General features: G+C 41.9%; 1 long non-coding RNA gene across 1 annotated transcript; it reads left to right on the forward strand.

Annotated features, from left to right (window-relative positions):
* Window positions 1-20,770: 20,770 nt before the first annotated feature.
* LOC144983778 (uncharacterized) lies at window positions 20,771-22,825 on the forward strand. Its single transcript, XR_013647585.1, has 2 exons — window positions 20,771-22,577; window positions 22,663-22,825. It is a non-coding gene; the product is annotated as an uncharacterized LOC144983778 (long non-coding RNA).
* Window positions 22,826-23,256: the final 431 nt, after the last annotated feature.

Here is a 23,256-nt window from a genome sequence, read left to right on the forward strand (position 1 = left end):
GTGTTTAAAATAAAGAAATTGAATTGAAAGAACGAAAGGATTGAGCTCTGCATTTTTATTCGTTCTTCAGGATGACGGGGGGACTCCTCAAGACAACACATGTGCAGGGACGTACATGTAAACAGGGGGGGAGCGTGTAATCCGGATCAGGGCCCCACTTACATTAACAGATTTGGAACACCTGGGTGCTCTTATTTTGGTGGGGCCAGTTCCCTATATTAACATCCGGGTCACATAGCCACTTCCTGTCATCCATTCTCTGGTTGTTGCTGATCTGCTGTGGCTGGCTGCATTTCTTATAGCTGTCTGCTATGTAAACTTTAAACCAAACATCTTGCTGAACCAGTTGTTTGAGCAAACTGCTCTAACTACTTTAACTACTCTTCGGTGAGTTTATGCGATCGGGTCACACACATAGCTGTACATCAGTATTTCAAAGGTTTTCTACCTCACAGAAATGCCATGCTAGTGTTGCTACATGCAGATTTCTGATCAGTCTTCTTTCTGTTGAAATTGGAAATATTTCAGTCAGGGATGGGAATTGAAGCCCCTTGAAGCCTCATTGGGGTTCATGTAATTGTACCAGAAAAATGAACCACCCATTCAGTGCTTTGAAACCACACAGAACAGCGGCATCTGGTGGTGGACTGGATGTATATCATGTGCTTCAACTATGCTCCTTGTAACACTTCAATGTGGAAATGATGATGAAAAAACGTAAAAGAAAACAATGTTGATGATTATTAAAAAGAACGTAAAACAACACAACAACATGTGATGTTTTCTGTGAGAAGTGCTTGACAGCAAAACACACATCACATGAGGAAAAAAAACGCAAAGCAAAAAAATATAACTGTAAATTGCTGGCCTTGAACCCAGGATCCTTGGATGTGACTCCCATCAACTGTTCCACTAAGCTATCGCTGCTGATGCTAATTTGTCTTTCCATTATGAATTTATTGAAGTATTTTTTTTTATACGTGACATTCATAGTGCATTGTTTTATTAGGAGAAATCGAGTAGAAACGATCTTGAGCCACATTGTTTTTTACCAGGAACTATGGTAAAGTGGAATGAACTGACGCTGATTCTGATACAGGGGAAACAATAGAACTGGTCGGAAAACGTTCAGGATTCATTTCGTGTTTCTAGAGAATAGCGCGCCCAACTGTTCGAAACACAAGTGACATCTGGACCGTGGTTTGACCTAACGAAGCATTTGGCGCGTCATACCTCATCAACCACGTGATCTGCGCTAGTTGACACATGCCCCGACACATTGTGCCGAACCACTCTGTTTCCTGAAGGTGAAACTCGCCCCGAAGCGCCGTGTCAAACGGGCCATCCCTAATTTCAGTTAATTGTTTTCAGTTTTTGTCCATTTTAGGACTTTTCAACTTGTTTTTGTACTTGTGCCTGGTCGGCCATTTTGGTTTTGAATTCATTCCTTAATGTCATTCAATGTTTTTCCTCCTGATTTATACTGAATTGATTAATGCTAAATGATTAAAAGTGCATTTTATTTTTGAAACATCATTGAAACCCATTGATTTATAGGCCTGAAATTTGAAAGTAGGTTTCTAAAAATTTTGTTAGGACCTTATTTGATTATTTTTCTTACAATTATGACATACAGTTGACCACTGTACTTGTTGAAATGTGAATAGTATGTGTGTTGTAAACGTGTCTAATCTATCAGTTGTTTGACCTTGTTTAGGTCAGGTTTTTTTTCCACCCCCAATTCTATCCCTACTTGGAACAACATTTTAATCTGCACCATACAGAAATAGTGCATGGCGAGCTACCCATGAACTCTCAATGATAACTTGATTTACGAACCTATGAAAAAGGAACTTTGCAAAAGATGCCATACCCAAAGGAAAAATGAACTTTGAAAACCAAAGACTGAAAAATATCCTTGTGGATCCCTGGACACTCCATTCTCCATTGTCTCAACTTATTGTTTTGTTTGTTTTTTGGTTTTGTTTTGTTTTAATGCAGTCAATTGATTGCTTTATCCCTGTGTTGCGTTTTCTATCCACACACTCTGAGCTCCATGAGTCTAACAAGTCTTCTGTAGGTCAGAGCAAGCTAAGCAAGCGCTACATAAACCTGCGCTGTACTGGAGGGGCTGAAGGGAACGATCAGGACATCTGTCTTAGAGGTTGAACTGAGGATGTTTTTCTTCAAGTTGCCATCAGTAAAGAAACGGTAACGCGAATCACACGAGCAAATAATTGGATATATGAGGTGTAGAAAACACCAAAATGAGAGGGGTTTAGGAGAGAATGGAAGAGGATACGATTTTCTCATGTGCTTTTATTCCTGTTGTGTCCACACCCAGAACATGACAACAATGTCAAGGAGCATTAGCTGGCAATGAGGCCATCTTAAAAAGCTTAAGAGCAGATGACAAAAAAGTCACCGACAGGTTTTAGTCTGAATGACATTTCTGCAGCTTTAGGACTCCAGTGAACCACAGTGGGAGCCATTAGTCACACACGGTCATTGTGGTCACCATTAAGCAGTTCTGCATTTTCCAAGAACACAACTCATACTTCTCCAGGAGGTTTGCAGATGAATCCCCATGTTTTAATTCAATGTATTTATGTAAAATTCATCTCACAATCAAAGCAAAGAGTTTAGAGACAAATAAAACCACACAGAGATGACAATAGAACATACCAAATATAGGGTAAAGAAGATTCAGGAAAGTCCTGCCCGCTCTCAGTAATGCTGGTTAAAAGGGTTAAACAAAGTCTAAAATAAGTCTCCCTGATGAGCCGCTCTTAGTACAATAACTACAATGAAAGTGATTGCAAACGGTGCCACTTAGCCTCCAGCACCAACACCTGTGAGTACTGACTGTTAGAGTGTGTGACATGATTCAGTGGCTCATTTCTCCTTTTGTGGGCCAGAATGGTGAAAATTCATGACTAACACGAGTGACCTTTCTAGCCCAGCCAATGTCACGCAGCTCATGACGAACAGCCACCCACCAACACCTGACGCAGGAAAGCCCCCTGTTGCTGTAATCGTCGGGTTTTGGGTCTTTTGTTTTCTGCACTCAAATGAAGACTTAACAATACTGACGTAGTATGGAGAAGCAACAGAGGAGTCAAAAGTTGGGATAAGTTTGATTTTGGAAGATAAAGTTTCTGTCTTCACTGATCATTGCAGTCATGCAGAAGAAGCTGTGCTTCTTAGGTTTGTGTTTGAACAAGAGGTAGGCAGAATGAGTCCACCAGTCTGAGTGATCCCACAGGGCTCAGCCAAGGGAAGAGGTTTGCGGGACCAGAGGCCTGTCCGAAGTTCTGACATGAATAGTGCTGATTTCTGGTCAATGAGTGTGGTCACATTGTAAACTGTCGTGTGATCTTGGGTGGCATGAGTAGTAGGATCCCCAGCTTCAAATTACCAGGATAGGTTAAAAAATAGAACGTGAATGAGACAAACCGTCCAGGGGGGTATTCCAGAAAGCAGGTTATGCTAGTTACCACAGTAAGTTTGAGGCTAAGGAAGTGGATAACCACCGCTTTCGGTTCCAAAAACAGAGGTATGTTTCAGGGTATGTCAAGTTGGCATAGCAACTCATGCTCTGAACATAACCTGGTCTGGAGCAGGTTTAGTTGAAGGTTAGTTTGTTTTCAGAGAGGTGAAGCAGCATGGCGTGTTCATTTGAAGATGATTTAGTGGATGAAGAAGCTCAGATAATACTTTTTCCACCGTGAGAGGGTGATAAGACCACATATGGATGTTGGAAAAATAAACTTTTTACTTTGATCTAACTTAATTATTTGCTACACTCAAGTGCTGTAATGACAATGTCGGAAAATTGGTAAATGAATGTATGCATTCTGTGCATATTGTTTCCTTCTTTTTATTGTTATAAAAATGAGTATATTTGCCGGCTCAAACTTAGACATATGAGAGTTCAATAATTATAATAAATTAAGATGGAAAAAAGATCAATTGATTTGGAGTAATACGACATTTAGTTAAATAAATATGTAAATTTGAGTTGTAAAAACAATTATTAAGTTTTATAGACGTAAGAAATTAGGTTGAATACATTTTAATTACTTGTTACCAATAGAAGTAATTAATTTAAGTTGGCTAAATTGGATAAGATATATATATATATATATATATATATATATATATATATATATATATATATATATATATATATATATATATATATATATATATATATATATATATATATATATATATATATATATATATATATATATATATATATATATATATATATATATATATGCGCGTCACAAGGAAATGAAAATAAGATCAGAAACTCATGCGTTTACTAAGTCTTTTTTTTTTTTCCAAGCAGAAACTCTTTCTTTTGCTAATGATGCAGCCGTGTTACTTTTTTGATGGACGTATAATCTTCATACGCCGTCATTAAAATCTCAGACTCCGTCTCACTGAAGTAAAGCGCTCTCTTTTTTTCTCCACGCGTTTCCATGGTGACTCCGTAAATCAGCTATCTATTGAGAATGTCTTTATGTACTTGTCGTGCACGTGCATTAAACCAGGGTTACCAAGTGGAGCGTAATAACACCAACTCATATCCGGTCTTCTGGAACCGACATACCCAGAATAAACAAGTTCAGGCGGATTTCAGCCAAAGTTCAGGCTTAAAGTCGGGGGAGTTTTAACATGCTTCCTGGAATACCCCCAGAAGCAGATGTGGTGTTTTGTTTTTCTGTGATTGAACTTTTTTTTTAACTATTATTTAACAGAATAAAAAAAAATGGCCAAGAGGCAGCAGCACAACAATAGCACATTTCTCATTTACACTCAATCAACATAAAAAAAGCATTTGCAGTCAGTGGCGGTTCTACCCTGAATTACTCCCCGGGCGAGACCCTCCTCTGCCCCCCCCCCCCCCCCCCCCCCCAATAGAGTCACTTTGTCCATTTATTGTAACTGAAAATACAGTTAGGAAATATTTAATCAAACACAAATAATCTGAAATAAATATTATAAACTACAAATCACACTAATAATACACTAGAATAAATGTAACTGCAGCACTAAGAACAGAAAACACTAACTAAAACCTAACCTTTGTGGCCTTCCTGATGCAAGCTTGTCAATAACGTCATCATATGAAATCTGCTCCCCCCCTGAATGATTGATACTAACAACAGCAGGTTAGTGAGTTGCTCCTGAGACATTGGTGATCTCAGGTATGACTTGATCAACTGGAGTTTTGAAAAGCTAACAGCAGCAGCTGCAGCTGCAGCAGCAGCAGCTGCAGCTGCAGCAGCAGCAGCAGCATCAGCAGCAGCAGCATCAGCAGCAGCAGCAGCAGCAGCAGCAGCATCAGCAGCAGCAGCAGCAGCAGCAGCAGCATCAGCAGCATGCTACATCACAGCTTATTTAACATTATGAACTAATATACAACAATAAAACACAACAAAAACTTTGTGTTACAGCAGAGCAGAAAGACACACGAATCATAACTAATGTTACAAGTTAAGGCAGAACAAACATTTAAGAATAAATATCTTAAAAAGGACGTTATTTGCAATATTTGGGCCTACTTCAGTTTTGGTCATGATAGACCAAACAAGAGATTTTTCCTCTGCAACGTTGTTGTTGTTGTAGGGCAGGTAGCATTCAAATTTAGAAAACGTGCATCTAGCTATGCGATAATACCCTTTTTTTTGTCTCTTTTCTCCTCTTCTTCTCTTTTCTTTCTAAATTCGGCACCAGCTTTGACCTTTTTTCTCCATATTTCAGATGTTTCTGCATTTAGCATAAATGTCCTGACATAGGTATCAAGTCTGTCGACTAAACCAACTGTCATCTAAGTGAAGAATTTTTTTTGTTTTCCCATTTTTTATTTGGGCATTTCACACAAAAATAACCAAAAAAGCATGATTTTTTTTATACACGCAGCCCCCCGTTCGTCAAACATTTCCAGCAGGAGCGCGTGCAGCTGCACCCAGGGGCGCCAATTCGCTACATGGCGGCGCAATTTTTATTTTTATTTTTTCATCAAGCACTGAGCCGCGGCCCGCGACCGTTGCCCCCCTGGAAGAAGATCCAGCCAGGTTTGCGCATGCGTTTTGTGCTCCGTGCTCACCTCTCAGCCTGCACCCTTCACCCCGCGCCCCCTCCCTTCTCCTTCTCACACACATTTGCGTCTACTTCTCAAAGACAGGAGGGAGCGCAGCTGCGGGGCGGGGGCGCCGCCAGGTTTCAGGCTGTTACAAACTCTGTGATATAAGTAAACCAATAGTGGTGCATAAAGTATTTTACAAGAGCTGAGCCGCTGGCGCCGCCCCTCCGTCATTTTTCCGCCCCGGGCGATCGCCCGTATGGCCCGTGCCTAAAACCGCTACTGTTTGCAATTGTATAGCTTTGTCTCACGTTCATTTAAAAGTAATTTGAAGAAGTCCAGAGAAACCAACTCTTTCAATTTAAACTATTTCTGGAGTTCTTGAAAGAAAGTTTGCCCACAGATTCCATGTCTTTAAGATGCGCAAACATTCATTCGTTCACACTCACAACAGGGAAGGGCAATGTAAGGAAAAGGTAAAGGTAGTGCTGCTGCCACAAAGCAACTTCTTCAAAACATTGCTAGTGTTGCCATTCATCTGTCAAACAGATCATTCACGTTCATTATGTGTGTGTGTGGTGGGGGGGGGGGGGGGTCGAAAACATGAATGAGTCAGCCTCTCTTCACTGACAGCATAGACGTGGGGGGGGCCATGTGCTTCTCTGAATGACCAACTGTTGACACATCGAGTCAGATTCATTTTGTGTTTCCTGCTGTCTTGTTTAAAACTGTTTTATGGTCTGAAACCTATTAGCCTGTTAAAAAAAAGCAGACATACTTATTAACATACGAACAGAAGCGTCTCAATAAATGCTTTGGCTCAAAGAAAATAAACAAATGACATTGAAAATTACTTCCTGACCCAATAAGAACTGTCCTAAAACTGTTATTGTGGGAGTGCAGGTGAGCGAGACAGTGCAGGGCCGCAGAAGAAAAAAGTTTCCAGGAAGTTTTTGGAGGGAAATACATTGTACAAGGAGCAAGGAAGAAGGAAAAATAAAAGGTGGACTTGAACCCTCCACGAAAGACGGCAACAACAGAGCAGTGGTAAGAGCGTCACTGCCAAGTTATCGAAATATCGATACCTGTGTATCGCCAAATTTGGTATCTACTACTCCATTGAAGTATCAATTACTAAAAAAGTAAAAAGAAAAGAAATAACAATTACTAACTCATAAATAAGAAAATTATAGTGCATGTGTCATTTCTAGACCCTTAAGATTATTAAGTATTATTAAGTGAGCCACTCCAATGTTTTATGTACAAACACCCCCCCTCCCAACCCACAGCGTACTGACTGTATTCCAGAAAGCATGTTTAAACTCCCCTGACTTTAACCCTGAACTCTGGCTGAAATCCGCCTGAACTTGCTTACTCTGGGTATGTCTGTTCCAAAAGATCGGATATGAGTTAGAGTAATTACGCTCCACTTGTTAACCCTGGGTTAATGCACGTGCACAGCAGGTACATAAAGACATTCTCAATAGATCGATGATTTACGGAGTCACCATGGAAACGCGTGGAGAAAAAAAGAGAGCGCTATACTTCAGTGAGACGGAGTCTGAGATTTTAATGACGGCGTATGAAGATTATACGTCCATCAAAAAAGTAACACGGCTGCATCATCAGCAAAAAGAGTTTCTGCTTGGAGAAAAAGAACAAAGTAAACGCACGAGTTTCTGATCTTATTTTCATTTCCATTGTGACACAAAATGCTTTCGGGAATATATTTCCAACCTTTTCAAGTTAAATTAATTACTTCAATTGGTAACAAGTAATTGAGTTAAACATATTTAACTTTAATTTCTTGTGTCTTTCCAACTCAATTGTTTATACAACTCAAATTTACATATTTATCTAACTAAATGTCATATTACTCCAATTCAGTTAAATATTTTTTTCAGTTAAATGAGTTGCTATGGCAACTTGACATTCCCTGAAACATACCTGCATTTTTGGAACCGAAAGCTGAGATTATCCACTTCCTTAGCCTCAAACTTACCGTGGTAGCTAGCATAACCTGCTTTCTGGAATACCCCCCAGATGATCTGTGAGTTGTGCATGTTACCCTTAGCAACAACATGGCACGGCATAAGGAGGGGATTTTAGAAATAACATTTCTGTAGATCTAATCTTGTACATTAAATGTGGTTCCTGGTCAGTTTATGATTGTATTTCTTTTTAGGATAAGAAGTAATTTGCTTGAAAAATAACTCACCGATAAGAAACTACCATTATTAATATCAGTAAATGTTGTAGAATATTTTATGCAAAAAAATAATCAGTGTCATATCTAATCTTAAACGTGTGGTGTCGCTCATCACTACAACAGATGCTGTTTTGAACAGAAATGACATCACGATCAGGCACATGCACATAATTAGTTATATAAGGTAGAGTCACTACGCTAGCTTGTCGGGTACGCAAAGTTTGACGCTATATTGGAAAGGGCCAGATGGTGGCTCACTGCTGTGTTACAATTAAACAAATAGAGCTGAAAAAACAAGGATGTGACTTTTCCACAAGTAAATTATTAGTCAGCTAATGAACGAGAACTTTTAGAAACATTTGAAAAGATCTGAGTGAGTTTACTCTTAATTGTGAATGTTCATTCTGATCTTGTAGTCCATTTAAAGTCAATAGCAGCATTGGATTTTGCACTGTTTCCACGTTTTCTGTCAGGAACACTAATCTTACCTTTTTTTTTTTTTGGAGGATGACCAACTGAATTGAAGCATATCACTAAGTTGAGGAATACAAATTAACCAGGATTCCCTCTGCAGTGGGTTGCAAACACCGCTGGGTGCATATCCCCAGGTGCGGTGGTCGCAACGCTCCGACTCAATAACCCCTGGCCGCCGTGTGCTGTACAGCCAACGTCGCCCAGACCTCGCTGCAATGGGGCAGTGGAGTCAAGTGCTCATTGGGCCTTCTTTCCTGTCTTTGGAAGGGACAGGGCCCCCCACTACCGGCATGACTGTCCACTTGAGCGAACTGTTCCTAGTGCGCGACGACCGGAGCGGACCCTCCCATGTACAACGACCGCAAGGGGTCTGCAGCGATGTCAGCTACCCACTGGCCCATTTTGAAACACGGGCCAAGTAGTCCAACAGTTTGTATAAATCTTAGTCTGCGTGTAGTTTTGAATAAAATCACAACCATTTACCGTATCAGGTATGCATTGCGTTTCCTACATTTATTAACAGTGTGACATGTCGTTCATCTGTTGCACTTTGTTCAAGAACATTAACACCACATCCTGGGTATTATTTTTGTGAGGATGTCACATGAACTGGTTCCAAATGCAGCAGGTTTATTAGCTCAGCTAAAAGTCCACAAAGCTAAATCAGGGTCAGGCAGGCAGGGGTCGATAACGAGCATGGGAGCATCAGAGGAGAGACAGGATGGTCAAAGTACAGGCAAGGGTCAGGGCAGGCAGCAGGCAAACAGAGTCAAGGTCAAGAGACAGAAGATCAAGTCCAGATACCGTACAACACTCGGTAATGAAGGCAAAGTGGCACAAACAATCCTTTACACTGAGCTTAGTGCAGTATTTAAGTATGCTGTGGTTGATAAATGAATGAGAGTCAGGTGTGCAGCATCCAGGAAGTGTGCGCGTGGGGTCTCTAGGAGATGTAGTGTGGTTAGAACTCTGGGGACGGCTCCCACTGGTGACCAGAGGGGGTTCTGACTTAGGGCAGATGATCAGAGGTTTAATTTTCTTTCTAATTTTAATGCCACACTGGAACCCACCACCAATCAGCAGTCCACCTCCTTAGTCTCCCACTAGAGCCCTGCGCGGAACTATTTTCCTCATCCCGCTCGAGCCCGCGCCCGCTGAATTTCTGACCAATCCCGCCCTCTCCCGCAACGTATGCGTTACACTCCCACCCGCTCCCGCAATATGTATGTCCACTCCCGCCCGCACCCGCAAAACTCATAGAATTTAGTCCCGCACAGTAATAGAAATGCATTGATTTTGTATCGTCTCCTGTCCCGCAGGAAAAAAACACGTATTTGTATTGATATTATTAAAGATATTCATGTCCTCCTCCAGCCTCATCTTTTCATGTATTCCTCTTGTGTAATGTGCAACTTAATTGTTAAATATATTTTTACAAATCCTGTTCGTTTAAAAGTGTGCGTGTGTGCGCGCGCAGACAGATGGCCTGAAGCGCGCTCTTAGTAAGAGGCGGGGTGGGGCGCACCCCAACAACAGACAGAGGCCATTAACGTCTCTACCTGGTGCGTTCAGGGAGCTTCAGTACATAAGACTTCAACAGCCGCACAGCCTAACGTAGTCCGCTAATATATTTTCATGAGATATTCATGCCTGCACTGATCCCGCGGGGTTTTTTTTGCCGTCCGCAGCACAATTCAAACCGCCCAATCCCGCGAGATTTGGGTTGGGTCCCGCGGGACCCGGCGGGACCCGATCCCAATGCAGCCCTCTATCTCCCACCTCCTAAAACAGAAGCAATAAAACAAACACACAATAAAATGTGTAAAAATCCCAGACAACTGAATACTGAGCGTAAAAGGTAATCAAAGACCAAGGGCGCCGGTGTTTCACCGCCACCGCCAATCAGATGGTGATTGGGAACCCCATGCAGTCCAGCAAGACGCCACACAGCAAGATGAGGTCTCCTCCGTAAAGCGGGAAGTATCGGTCCCAACTTATCCAGAGGGGGGACCCATACGGGAACCAGGAACAAAAAAAAAAGGAAAAGCAGCAGCTTTAATCTGCGATTTACCGGGAAACAAAGAAGGCTTGCAGCAAAACACATTTCTGGTTTAAAGAAATTAATGAAATGCAGGATCTGGATTGCTAGAAACAGGAAATGCAGCTCCAAAACATACTGGTCACAGCTGTCAATTTTTGTTCGTGGAGTGGACTCAAATCTTTGCGTTACAGAGGAACTTTTAGGACTAAAATCCATGCATGGCACAACGACAGGAAAAGACATCTTTGAGGAGGTCGATGAAATGAAGCTGCCTTGGGATAAGCTTGTGGGACTGACCACTGATGGAGCACCCGCGATGTGTGGTCAAAAGAGTGGATTGGTCGGCAGGATGTGAGAGAAGATGCAGGAAAAGCAGGCAGGCGAGCTTACAGTTTACCACTGCATCACACAACAAGAGGCCTTGTGTGGCAAAGCCTTGAAAATGGATCACATCATGAGCACTGTAACGCAAGTAGTCAATTTCATAAAAGCAAAAGGTTTGAATCACCGTCAGTTCAAGTCTTTCCTAGGGGAGTTGGGTGCAGACCATAGTGACATGCCCTATCACACAGAGGTGAGGTGGCTGAGCCAAGGAAAAGTTGTTTTGAGCTGCGTGAGGAAATTTGTCTTTTCATGGAAAGCAAAGGGAAAGACACAACAGAGCTCAGGGATGAAAAGTTTCAATGTGAGCTTGCATTTCTATGTGACATCATGAATCATCTCGACACTCAATCTGCAGCTTCAGGGGCGCACGCATGTCGTCACAGACATGTACAACGCCGTGAGGGCTTTTAGGACCAAGTTGGCTTGTGGGAGAGTCAGATGCAGCAGGGAAACCTGGCTCATTTTTTGTGCTGCCAAGTCATGAAAGAGCAGACCGCTACCGCCGTGATGCCTTTTGCACAGTACGCTGAAAAACTCATTCTACTTGGGGCTGAGTTTACCCGATGATTTGCCAACTTTGAAGCCCAAAAATATAGATTTGAACTTTATAGCAAACCCCTTTGCGTTTGATGTGAATACCGCACCAAACAATCTCCAAATGGAGCTTATTGAGCTACAGTGTAATGACACGCTCAAGTCAAAGTATGACTCTGTCGGTGCTGCGCAATTTCCACCTTACCTCCCTGACACGCTGCCCGAACTCCGTGCCCAGGCTGCGCAAATGCTCTCTGTGTTCGGCAGCACATATCTGTGCGAGCAACTGTTTTCGTTAATAAAAATGAACAAAACACCACATAGGAGTCGTCTCACTGATGAACACCTTCATTCAGTCCTGAGGATTTCCTCTGCGCAGAGCCTGATTCCAGAAATTGATGCACTTGCATGTAAAAAGCGATGCCAAGTTTCTGGCTTGGACCCATGTGCATCCTCAGAGTAAATGGAGAGTGAAAAAAACTAAACTGGATCAATATTATTTTATTTACTGAAGGCATGGTCTTTTCAAAGTTGAAAGAGATATTTTTTTTATGTGTTGGCCTTGATGGCCTGTGATGAAAAGATTTAGGTTACGATTAAAATGAACAAAGTTAAAGATATAGAGGCCTGATGTTTATTTCAGTTTTTGTTTTTATTATTTTCTTAAACCTGTTCTGCGTTCAGTATTTAAGCTAACATTCAATTGTAATATATTAAAATGGTTAATACAGTAGTTTACTGTATCTAAAAGATAATAAAAACATAAATAAATGAATAAATAATTGGTTTGGTCCTCGACAATGTTCTTCTTTTTAATTTTGGCCCTCTGTGAATTTGAGTTTGACACCCCTGCCTTACCTGGTACTCCGTCGGGGCCTGTTGCCTTTCTAGGGTTGGCTGACTGAAGCACACGTCGTACTTCATGTTCCCGAAGTATTAGTACATGTTATACCATGGTCCGGGTGAATACTCGATTCTGATTGGCTGCTGCATTACAAAAGGAATAACGCACAGGATAACCACACGCCTTAAAAAAGAAGTTCCGGTCACATGGCTTAAATGTTCTATACAACTGCGCTCGCTGCCTTCTTCAAAAGAAACTTTAGCTTCATCATCTAGTAAGAGGTGAACTTTCCTATCTGACCATCAGCACAATCGCTTTATATTGCCGAATCTTGACTGCAGGAGTGGTGCGGTAACGTGACAACGCGCCGCACCACGCAAAAAACAGTACATTTTTTGTGAAAAAAGCGATCCAAATTGGAAAAATAACAAGAATAAAGGACTAAAAACTGGTTGAATATTTCTTTCTTTTGTAAGTGACCGTGGTATAAGCGGGTTAATGGCCTTCAAAGTATGCATTATCAGAAATTAACGTAAAACGTGGAAGCCTGAACCATCCAATACAAAGCAGAGGATGGTTCAGGCTTTCACCTCATCCATCCAACACAATGCATACTTCGTCGCCCATAAACCCTTACATAATATTTTAATTATTATTATTATTATTATTATTACACAATAATTATTTTAAAGAAATATTAGGTATTTTCCTGAGGTCTTTTCCAACCCGGAAGTAAGACGACTCGATCTCTGAGGCTCCGCCTTTTGCTCCTTTGTGGGTGTTGCCCATTTCATGACGTAATCTTAGGGTCAGCCATGTCTGCGTTTCTCCCACGAAAACAAAAATCATTTGAACTTTTGCAAAGATGGATGTACATATTGTGGATATAAAAGGAAAGCGTTTAGCCAAGATCACTGCTAGCTCCACAGAGAAAGTGGATGTGTGTGTGTTAGCCTGAGGGCGGAGCTGACAGCACAGGCTCTTCCTGGAAGGGGCTGTTCCTCATTTTTAATGTCACAATGTGAGAATCCATTCGTTTTTGTGGATTGGGAGGGGCTGGTGCTCAGAGAGCAGTTTTTTAGAGGAATACTCAGAGATGCATGGATGGATCAAACTGCCACTTTGAGGTTTCTTTTTTGTAAGAAATTTAATACTCTAGAAAAGCCCAAAACATAATTATGCATGACCTAGGCACTTTAAAGAATTTGTCTTTAATTTTAAAAAGTTTTAAGTTATTTCTAGAAGGCCTGCTTTTGCAGTGTACATTTTGATGTTTGTGGGAATCAGCAGCGATCAAGTCACTGACTGCATGAGTTATTGTTACCACTGATAAACCAAAATTTTCTACAACTTAAAGCCCAACTCTAATCATCTTTTGATCATTTTTCAAAGTGTTCCCAGTGGTTTTTTAATTATGATTACGTCATTTTTAGCCAAAATAAAAAAAAATAAAAACGTTTTCTAGGACAGTTTCTGCAGAGCAGCAGGAGTTTGTCCGAAAATTAACCTCTGAGTTTTGGGCAGGGACGTTGGTGCGGTAGTTTGCATCCCTTCATTTCCCATCATCCCTTTGTTTACACACTCTCCTGCTATCTTACAGCCTTCACACCCTAAGCCAACTTAGCAGTGCAACAAAAATGACAAGCAAAATTGGAGCTATTCAGCCGTACAGTTCAGATCCAGATTCCAGCTCAGGCGAGGAAAACAAAGACGTACATTTGTCTACAAGTGGATGCATCGTAACGGAGTGGAGCACGGAGTCTGTGGCCCGCTCATGGCCTTTTCTATGTCACAACTGATCTTTTTCAAAAGGTATTTATCATCTGCTCCTGTTTTACAACGGTTAGAATAAAGAGATACTCAGAAATGCCGTTTTAATCTTTAAAATTGTTTTACAGGCCCTCCATCATGAGAAAAATGACAACATCATTATTTTCATTGAGGTGGGTCTTTAACATCCTGTTGATGAGATAATTCAGGTTTGTTAGGTAATATACAGTCAGACAGGAAAAAGCACCAATACTCAAGTATTAGTGCTCGTTGTGGATTGACAAGTGGGACGGTCACAGTAGTTTTAATTTTCAGAAGGTGATTTTTAAAAAATCGTTAGTTTGGATGTTAGTTGAATATAATGTTTTTAGTGGCTATAAAGTTTGGTTGGCTTCAGAGAGGCATTCATCCTCCATTATCCAAAGTTCATCCTCCAATCCAGGAGTAAACGCTCCTGATGCATGTGTGGGTTTTCTCCAGGCACTCCAGCTTCCTCCCACAGTTCAAAAACACGCTTCATAGATTGACTGACATCTCTTAGGTGTGAGTGTGTGTGTGGTTCTGACTGGCGGCCTGTTCAGGGTGGATCCTTCCTTTACCCAACTGTAGCTGGGACAGGCTCCAGCAACCTCATGACCCTGAAATGGATTCTGTGGGTTCTGAAAATGGATGGAGGAGTATGTACTTTGTCAGCTTTGCCACCAAGTGGTGCTGCAGTATCATGTATCAAAATGTAGCAAGAGTATGTGAGAGCTTCTCAGAGATTGTGAGCTTCCACCTGCACTCCAGCATAGGCGGGGTAGGCGTCACTGATCGCTAATGGAATTTACAGTCATGTGAGTCAACGAGTAATTCTGTCTGAGCACTTCAAGGGGATCTTTTTTACCTTAGGGATGATTTCTGAGCTACAGGTTCTACACACATGTTATCATGGAGAGCAAGTTTCACAGGACAGAGGGACAAGTTTGTCACCTTACAGCCACACAGATTCCCATCCATGTTTCTGCAGACGGCAGTGAGGCTGTGGTTCCACAAGGATAGTTTTGTGTTTGCTGTCCAGCAGAATGTGAGGGAAGGCTGTAACACACATTTACTGCATCCATGTTTCAATCAGAGAATGCAACATTAAAAAAGTACTGATCTTATTCTGTTCATCCCAACTGCACACAGACCCCAGAACCTTTGTTCACTGATGGTCGGGTTTGATTTAGACGCTGAGTTGAAAGTGTCTGTCAGGAGGTGGCATTCTGGGACTTTTTTAGTTTTCTGCCCCTCTAACTTAGTGTTGCATCCTCAAGAAAGTTTGCTGATTAAAATAATAATATGGGATTAAAAAGCTACATCTGATGCAGAAATTTTGGGCTGAATTTGAATTTCCCCCCCTACCCCGACATTTAGCCCTCCAAACACAGTTATAGAAAGACTTTACCACAAGTTGTTGTGGTAAATGTTGTTCCGTCATTATCTGGTCACTCAAGTGCGTGAGACACAACATTCACTAAATAGTGTCTTCCAATTTGGACGTTACTCCCACTCGATGACATCATCAATAGTCGCCGGTCATCCACGTTAGCACATAACTGCCGGTGCTTGGAAAATCCATAACAGCATTAGTTATATAACTCGCAAAAACAAAAAGTCATGACTAACATTTAAATGTAAACTTCTGTGCTGCAGAGAAAACCTATGTGAAGAAATGTGTTTCTCCTCCACGCCACAGCGTGACGCGGATCACCTTACCGGCAGAGGGATACCCAGCCCTAAGCTGCTATGGCCCTTTCTTAAAAACCACATCTGGACATCACCAAAGGTTCAAATGCCCCTACAACTGGAGCAATAGGGAGGAGCCAGAGGGGCAGGGAAGCAATTCAGATTTGACCTTGAACTTTGCCTCGTTCCTGCAGGACTAAAGCTTATGGAGGAAAGAAAAACTATTGAGCCCAACTAAAGCGATTGCTCAGAGATGCTTTTCCAGAACACGAAACTCTCAAATATCAGCTGAAACAGATGTTAAGTTCAATGATCCTGGATGAAAAGGAATCTCAAAGTATGATGCCGTTTTTATCGTTTTTACCTCAACATGAATCGGAGGCTGCCTTGTCCTTGAGGGGGAATGATGACCTCAGTGTGCGTGGAAACGAGCAGCCGGCACCTCGGCAGAGAGTTAGCCTTCTGGGAGCAGCAGCAATATCATTAAACAGGCTAAAGGACAGACAGCAGCAGTAAATATGGAATGATATCACACTGCCTGACACTGGCTGCCAGTAAAGTGCAGCATGGCTCTTTTCCTCACTGATCCAGTCAAGGCCAATTTGTTTGGACCTCCATGTCCACAGACACCCCCCTTCCCCCACACCCTCCATGTTTCATTCCACTGAGAGACGGCTTGCTGTGTGCAGGTGTGAGGCCCTATCAGGTAGCCGCAGAGCATCCACCGACCTGACAAAGAAATTAAATCACTTTTACTGCTTTTCCTGCAAGCTAAGACTGTCATTTGAGCATTTAGCGAAAGACGCGCGTGTGAGCGTACGTGGGTTTGCGTACATGAGTGTGCATGTGCCTGCCTTTGTGCATGTATGTGTGTGTCTGTACTTGTTTACATGTTTGTGTGCATGTGTGTGTTGGGGGAGGGGGAGTAGTGGCATAGTTTTCTTTCTGGCATTGAGGCAGCTGAATGGCTAAAAACATTGGATTAAGGGAAAGGTCACGGCCTTGCTGATGGGATTTTTCTGAAAACACAGCAGCGCTTCCCTTTAGCATGTGTAAATATTACTCAGCATTGCGGCTGCTCCACTCTTTTACTACAAAGCTACTTTTCATAGAGCTGGTCAAGTTATGGTGACCAATGTTATCTTACATACATGTGTTTATTTTAGTCATTTATTTTAATTTACTCCAAATGCACTGGAAGAAGATCTGAGCAGAAAGAAGCTCTTCAAGAAGTCACAATTAAAAAGAAATAAATTCTAAAGATCAAACAGTTTTCCTTGAAAAAAAAGAAAGTAGAAATGGCTTTTTAAATAAAAGTAAAAATGAAAAAAACATAATTGTGTCCAGTGTTTGGATCTGCAGTTTGCATGAAGCATGAGTGCAGCTCTGAGTGTGACAGCTGGTCATTCACAGATGATCTCTGATGTGCTTAAAAGGAGCAAAGGCCAACTAACAACAAATAACAACACAGCAGTTTTGTATAAAAAAACATAAAAAAATTTGTTGTGGAAGTCCTAAAGTCAGGAGACTGAAGCTTGGTGTACAAGGTTGAACCTTGGAAGTATGAACTTGTGTGCCTGATAAGTGACGGTCGTGATACGGACCCCCCCACAACACAAGGGAGATGCCCCACAGTGGAAAAGGGTGAGAATGACTCTGAGGATCACTGTCTAAAGCCTGGTGTGGCTAAAAGAAGCAACAGCAGAAGCTAAAATAATAAAACAATGAACCAAATCAAGAAAATGAAAGACAGATTCTCCCAGATGTATAAATAAATGTTTTTCCAGTCTTTTCTGTTCTTTCACAAACAAGGAACAAAAAATCACCTTTTCCTGTAGTTGGATGACTTTAACGATAGCGTCTTTGCATCATTGTGTTTTGAGCACAGACGACATCCCAGAATCCCCCTTACGTTTTTTTTAAAAGGTTCTGGATCTTTTTGTTCTGTCCTTTCCCATTGGAAAACAGAAGAGGACTTCATATCTGAACCACCTCTTCTTTTGTCTTTTATTTTCCTTTTTATATGATGTATTTGCTTGTATCTGTTTTGGGATTTTCTCATACACAGCCTCAGACCGGCCCAACTTTGCAAGATCAAACCTTCCAGGCGTTCAGTAAAAGACAGTGAAGTAGAATTTAAGTGTGGGCTCATTTTCTTTTAATTTCTGCAGAGTTTTTTTCATGAATACTGTTTTCTCTGGCTGGTGAACTGATCTGCTTGTTTTTCTTTATTGATTTTCTGGATTAACTTATTTCAGTGACGAAAGTAATAACATTTCAAGAACACCTGGCTCAGCTGTGAAATACTCCTCATCCTGCCTCATAGGATCCTGTCTTCATCCCGCTGCGTTGGCATCAGACACACAGTTTCTTGTGTCGTCCACCATGCAGAGGTGATGTTCTCACATTTAACGTGTTTCCTGCTGAATACGAAGCCGCAGGCACTCGAGGAGCCTGCTTTAAATTGTCTGGTCTAAAAATTGTGTGGGAAATCCTCTCAAAATCCAGACTGGAGACTGGTCTGCACTGCCAGCATTCCTGCATAATCTGAAGCCTGCACACACCCTCAACATGTGTTCACACTCAAGCGGCCCTCCCTGGTCCTGGACCTCTTCATCCTCGCAGGAACATTCAGTCAAACCACGTGCACGCTGCTGTGGTGGTTGCCCTTTCACAGATGTTATAGGTTATGATAGATTTCCAAAGTCAGCCGAGCCCAATTTTGCTGTTGTGGAGAAGGGCAGACCTCCCTAAACAAAAATAGAAAGGAATGGGGGGGTGTTAAAAGGAAAAAACCCTTCAGGGATGTCCAACCTTCCACAAAGAAGATACCATGTCAATGTCATCATATTTTAAATATACATCCACAAAAGGGAAACACTGCAGGACAGTCGGTTCTTCTAAAATGATTTTCATCCTCATTTTTATGGTCACTGGTTCTCAGGAAAGAGAGCAGGAGTGTGAGCTGCTGGCCGCTGCCACACCTTTCTGCTGCTCCTCTACCATTCCACGTTACAGCCAACAACACGCATGAAGTCAGGCTTTGTGACGTCAGCACAGACTTCACTGCTGATCTTAGGTTTCATTTTTCTTTACTAAACCACTTTTTTTTGTGTGGTTAGGAATCCACACAATCACACTGTCTGTGCTGTGGCGTCCAGCCCTGTTGTGAAGCACTTTATTGAGTTGGGAGTGTTTAACCCCTCATATAAACCTGCTCCAAACTCTGACATTAAAACAATCAGAACATAAAACAGGACCAGCCCATCAGAGTAACCCTTGTGCTATCCTAGGCACTTTAACATTGGGAGTTGGGTCATCTAGACCCACTAGACAGTGCTCTGAACCTTTTTTCTTCAATGATTTGTGATCTTCACTGGTGTCCATGGATTACATGAAATCTTTCCACCTTTATCCACCTTTGTCATGGTAGGGAGAACACGTCAATGGATGGGTGGGGTCATAGGATAGCACAAGGATTAAAGTGAACCGACAAAATATCTGACAATCCAGAGAACATTTTTAACAATAATAAATTAGATCAAACAGGACAAAATACAATTTAAAAAGATGAAATAAAAAGATACAAGTGAGAATAATGTTGAAATGCATAAAAAGGATAAGGTAAAATAACATAAAACAGAGGCAATAAATTTGGACAAAACACAATAAAATTGGATGCTTGGAAGGAGCACAAAAAAAAACTCAATAAAAAAGATAAGATGACAAGTTAGATCAGTAAAAATGTGTTAGTAGTAAATTAGAAAAATAAAAAAACAAAAAAAGTTTTTAACATTTTAACATTTGATGAATAAAAATAAGACAAGTCATTTATAAAACAGTCAAGAATAAAAATATGAGAGATAAAACAAAATAAAATAAGATTATATATGTTTAGAAAAGATTACGTTGAAGTTGTTTGTTCTATGAGGGAAAACTCGAGCTTTCCAGCAGAATTAAAAACAAGCTGAACCAGGTTTCCAGGTTTCCAAAATTTCCAAAAAACATTACAATTCAGAACATTTCTGCAGATTGAAATTCTGTTTAAAGTAGTATAATTTTTTCAATGGAGAAGTGGAGGACAAAGGCAGGATCCCAGTAGGCACTGTCCCAGCACAGCTGTTCAGGTTCTGACTTGGAGAGGTGTCAGGCTCTATTTTTTTTAACAAGCATTGTCTTTTTAGTCTACATACTTAAAAAATGCCTCTGTTTCCCCTTAACTTAAACTCAGAGCTTCAGTCCAGCATGTCCACAGCACCCCCCGCCCCACACACACACACACATAAACATGGAAAAGCCAGAAACAGAGTTGTTTCTGTAAAATATTTTTTGTCAGAAAGCTTCTAGAGGATTTCTGCTAGCATCAGCAGAAACTTGATCTGAAGCTTGTGAGACGGTCTTTCAAAGACAATAATCTGTCCCAAAACAACAGGAAAGACAGCCAGGCATAAAAGAGAAGAAGGAGGCTGAACGCTGGCTCTGCAACTGAAAAGGACATCAACTGTTGTTCATGTTCCACCTCAGTGTCCGGTTCTCAGCCTGCTGGGTCACACCACTCCTTTTTTCCCTGATTCATTTAATCATGCCTTATCAGTCTCACCTTTTCACCACCGTATATGTACCTCAGCCTCAGCTAAAACCAGTGCCACCTTTTTCAGCTTTTTGTTGTTGTTACAGTGTTGAAGCTTAAATTCCGGAAATTATGCTGAATCAGATTGTGTTTCCAGAAGTGATCTGTTCTGGTATGTAGATGCGTTTTCTTATTCCTGGGTTTTTGTTTGATTGACTGACTGACTGGTTGGTTGGTCGATCGGTTGGTCGCTCGCTTGATCGGTTGATTGATTGATTGATTGATTGATTGTTGGAGGGCGGTATATTATTAAAGTAGCCAGAAGGTGGCCTAAGCCTGGAGAAAACCTGAGGGTTGTGTCAGGAAGGGCATCCAACATCAAATCTTCACCAAACCAAATATGCGAATCAGATCTATGATATCCATCCTGGATCGGTTGAGACCCAGATTAACAACAACTAGAAGAGGCAGGAACAAAGGGTGACCTGTAAAAATGGCGGTAGAAGCACACAGATTACATCTTGTTTAGACGGTGTAATCTGAAGGATTAGTAGTGGTGGGTGAGAGTGTTTCCACACACCACAGGATGGACAAAGACAAAGAAGACAACGGCAGTGGCTCAGGCAGTTGAGCAGGTCAGCCAATGAACGAAGGCGATGGCGGTTTGACCTCCGCTCCCCCAGTTTGTCCTTGGGACACTTCATACGCCTGCCTCTAGTGTTTCTCCATTGGTGTATGAACATCCCGGTGAGGATCATACACACGCGTACTCAGCTCTGGCTACATCAGTAGCTCACAGTCATCAAGAATGAATGAATAAATAATATCCTCATCGCCTCTCTTTCCTGCACCAATATTCATTCATTCATCTTCTTCCGGTTGTTCCCTTTCAGGGTCACGGGGTTGCTGGAGCCTATCCCGACCACCTATGTGCGAAGGCAGGGGACACCCTGGACAGGTCACCAGTTGGTTGCAGGGCCACAATCACTCACACTCACACCTAGGGACAATTTAGAGTTGCCAATTAACCTATGAAGCATGTTTTTGGATGGTTGGAGGAAGCTGGAGACCCCAGAGAAAACCCACGCGTGCACAAGGAGAACATGCAAACTCCACACAGAAAGGTCCTCCATTGATGTTCTGGTTCAGGTCCCCCAGCCGGAACTTGAACCAGGCGCCTTCTTGTTGTGAGGCAAGAGTGCTAACCACTGCGCCACCTGCACCAATATGTCCATTGAAACTTGTGCCAGTGCCAACTTTCTGACACCCCAAACAAACTCCTCCTTTACGATAACTCCTACTTCATTTCGCATCTGAGATAGAACAACTTGAACCCTGCTTCTAGCCTTGCTACCTTTCCACCTGCTGTCCTGGACAGAAAGTATGTCTACCTTCTTTCTCTGCATCATGTCAACTAACTCTTTTCCCTTTTCCTGTCATAGTTCCAACATTAAAAGTCCCTACTCTCAGAAACAACAATCATGACCTTCCTTTTCTTCTCTTCCTACGAACGCACCTTCCTTCTCTCCTTCTTCAACCAACATTAGTCCAATTTCCACCAGGACCCTGTTGGTGAACAGCACCAATGGCGGTCGTTGTTAACCCAGGATATCATAGGTCTTATTTGGATATTTGGTTTGGCAAAGATCTGACGTTGGATGCCCTTCCTGAAACATCCCTCTGTAATTATCCGGGCTTGGGACCGGCACAATGAGACCCTGGCTGGGGACCCCTTGTTGCTACATTGCCATCATCACCTGCATTCATGATGGAGTAAATATGTGTCTGGTAAAATTGTCACGGTGCCTGGCAGTCTCCTCCCCCCTCCAGCTCTGCTCTGATGTTCCTAATTGCCACCAGCTGCCATCACTCTCCTCATCATCTTCTGTGGATTCAAAAGGACACCCAACGCCACTACTCAACGCCAGTTTGTTACCCCTTATGGTGACTGCTCTGGTTCTAAGCTTCGTTACTGCTTTGCTCAAAGTCTCTGGCTCCTACTATACTAATTCTATGTTCCCTGTCTCAGGATCCAGCCTCTCACGAGTGACGGCTCAGGAGATCGGAAACCCTCGGCACCCGCTAACCGCTTCTAAACCCTCCAGCCACGCCACAGCCACGTCTAGTCTGGACTCTCTTCAACCAACCATCTTCACCTCTGGAGAAAATAATAAATCCTTTCTTATCATCCACTTACCTGTCTTCCTTCTGGGTTGCAGCATCTGGGTTCCTCATCCTTGTGAGCTCATGACAAAAATGCTCTATAACTGCAGTTTATATGTTTAATTCTAACAAACGTGTTGTATTTTAGGTATTTTTATTCTGATACAGCATACAGGTGAGGCAGCACCGAGCTCTGCCTAATGTAACAATGCCAGTCTCATTTGTCAGTTCAATTTGTACTTTTGGTTTACTAAGCGTACTGTAAAGAATATGCTACATTCAAATTTTTCTTGTTTTCGTGACATTTTTATGTCCTTACTTTCCAGATAAAGTATTTTACGTGTGTCTGTTGTATATGTAACCCTTGTGCTATCCTAGGCACTCTAATGTTGGGAGTTGGGTCATCTAGACCCACTAGACAGTGCTCTGAACCTTTTTTCTTCAATGATTTGTGATCTTC

The sequence above is a fragment of the Oryzias latipes genome, chromosome 14 (genome assembly GCF_053564925.1).
Source record: "Oryzias latipes strain Hd-rR chromosome 14, Olatipes_Hd-rR_3.1".
NCBI lineage: Eukaryota > Metazoa > Chordata > Actinopteri > Beloniformes > Adrianichthyidae > Oryzias > Oryzias latipes.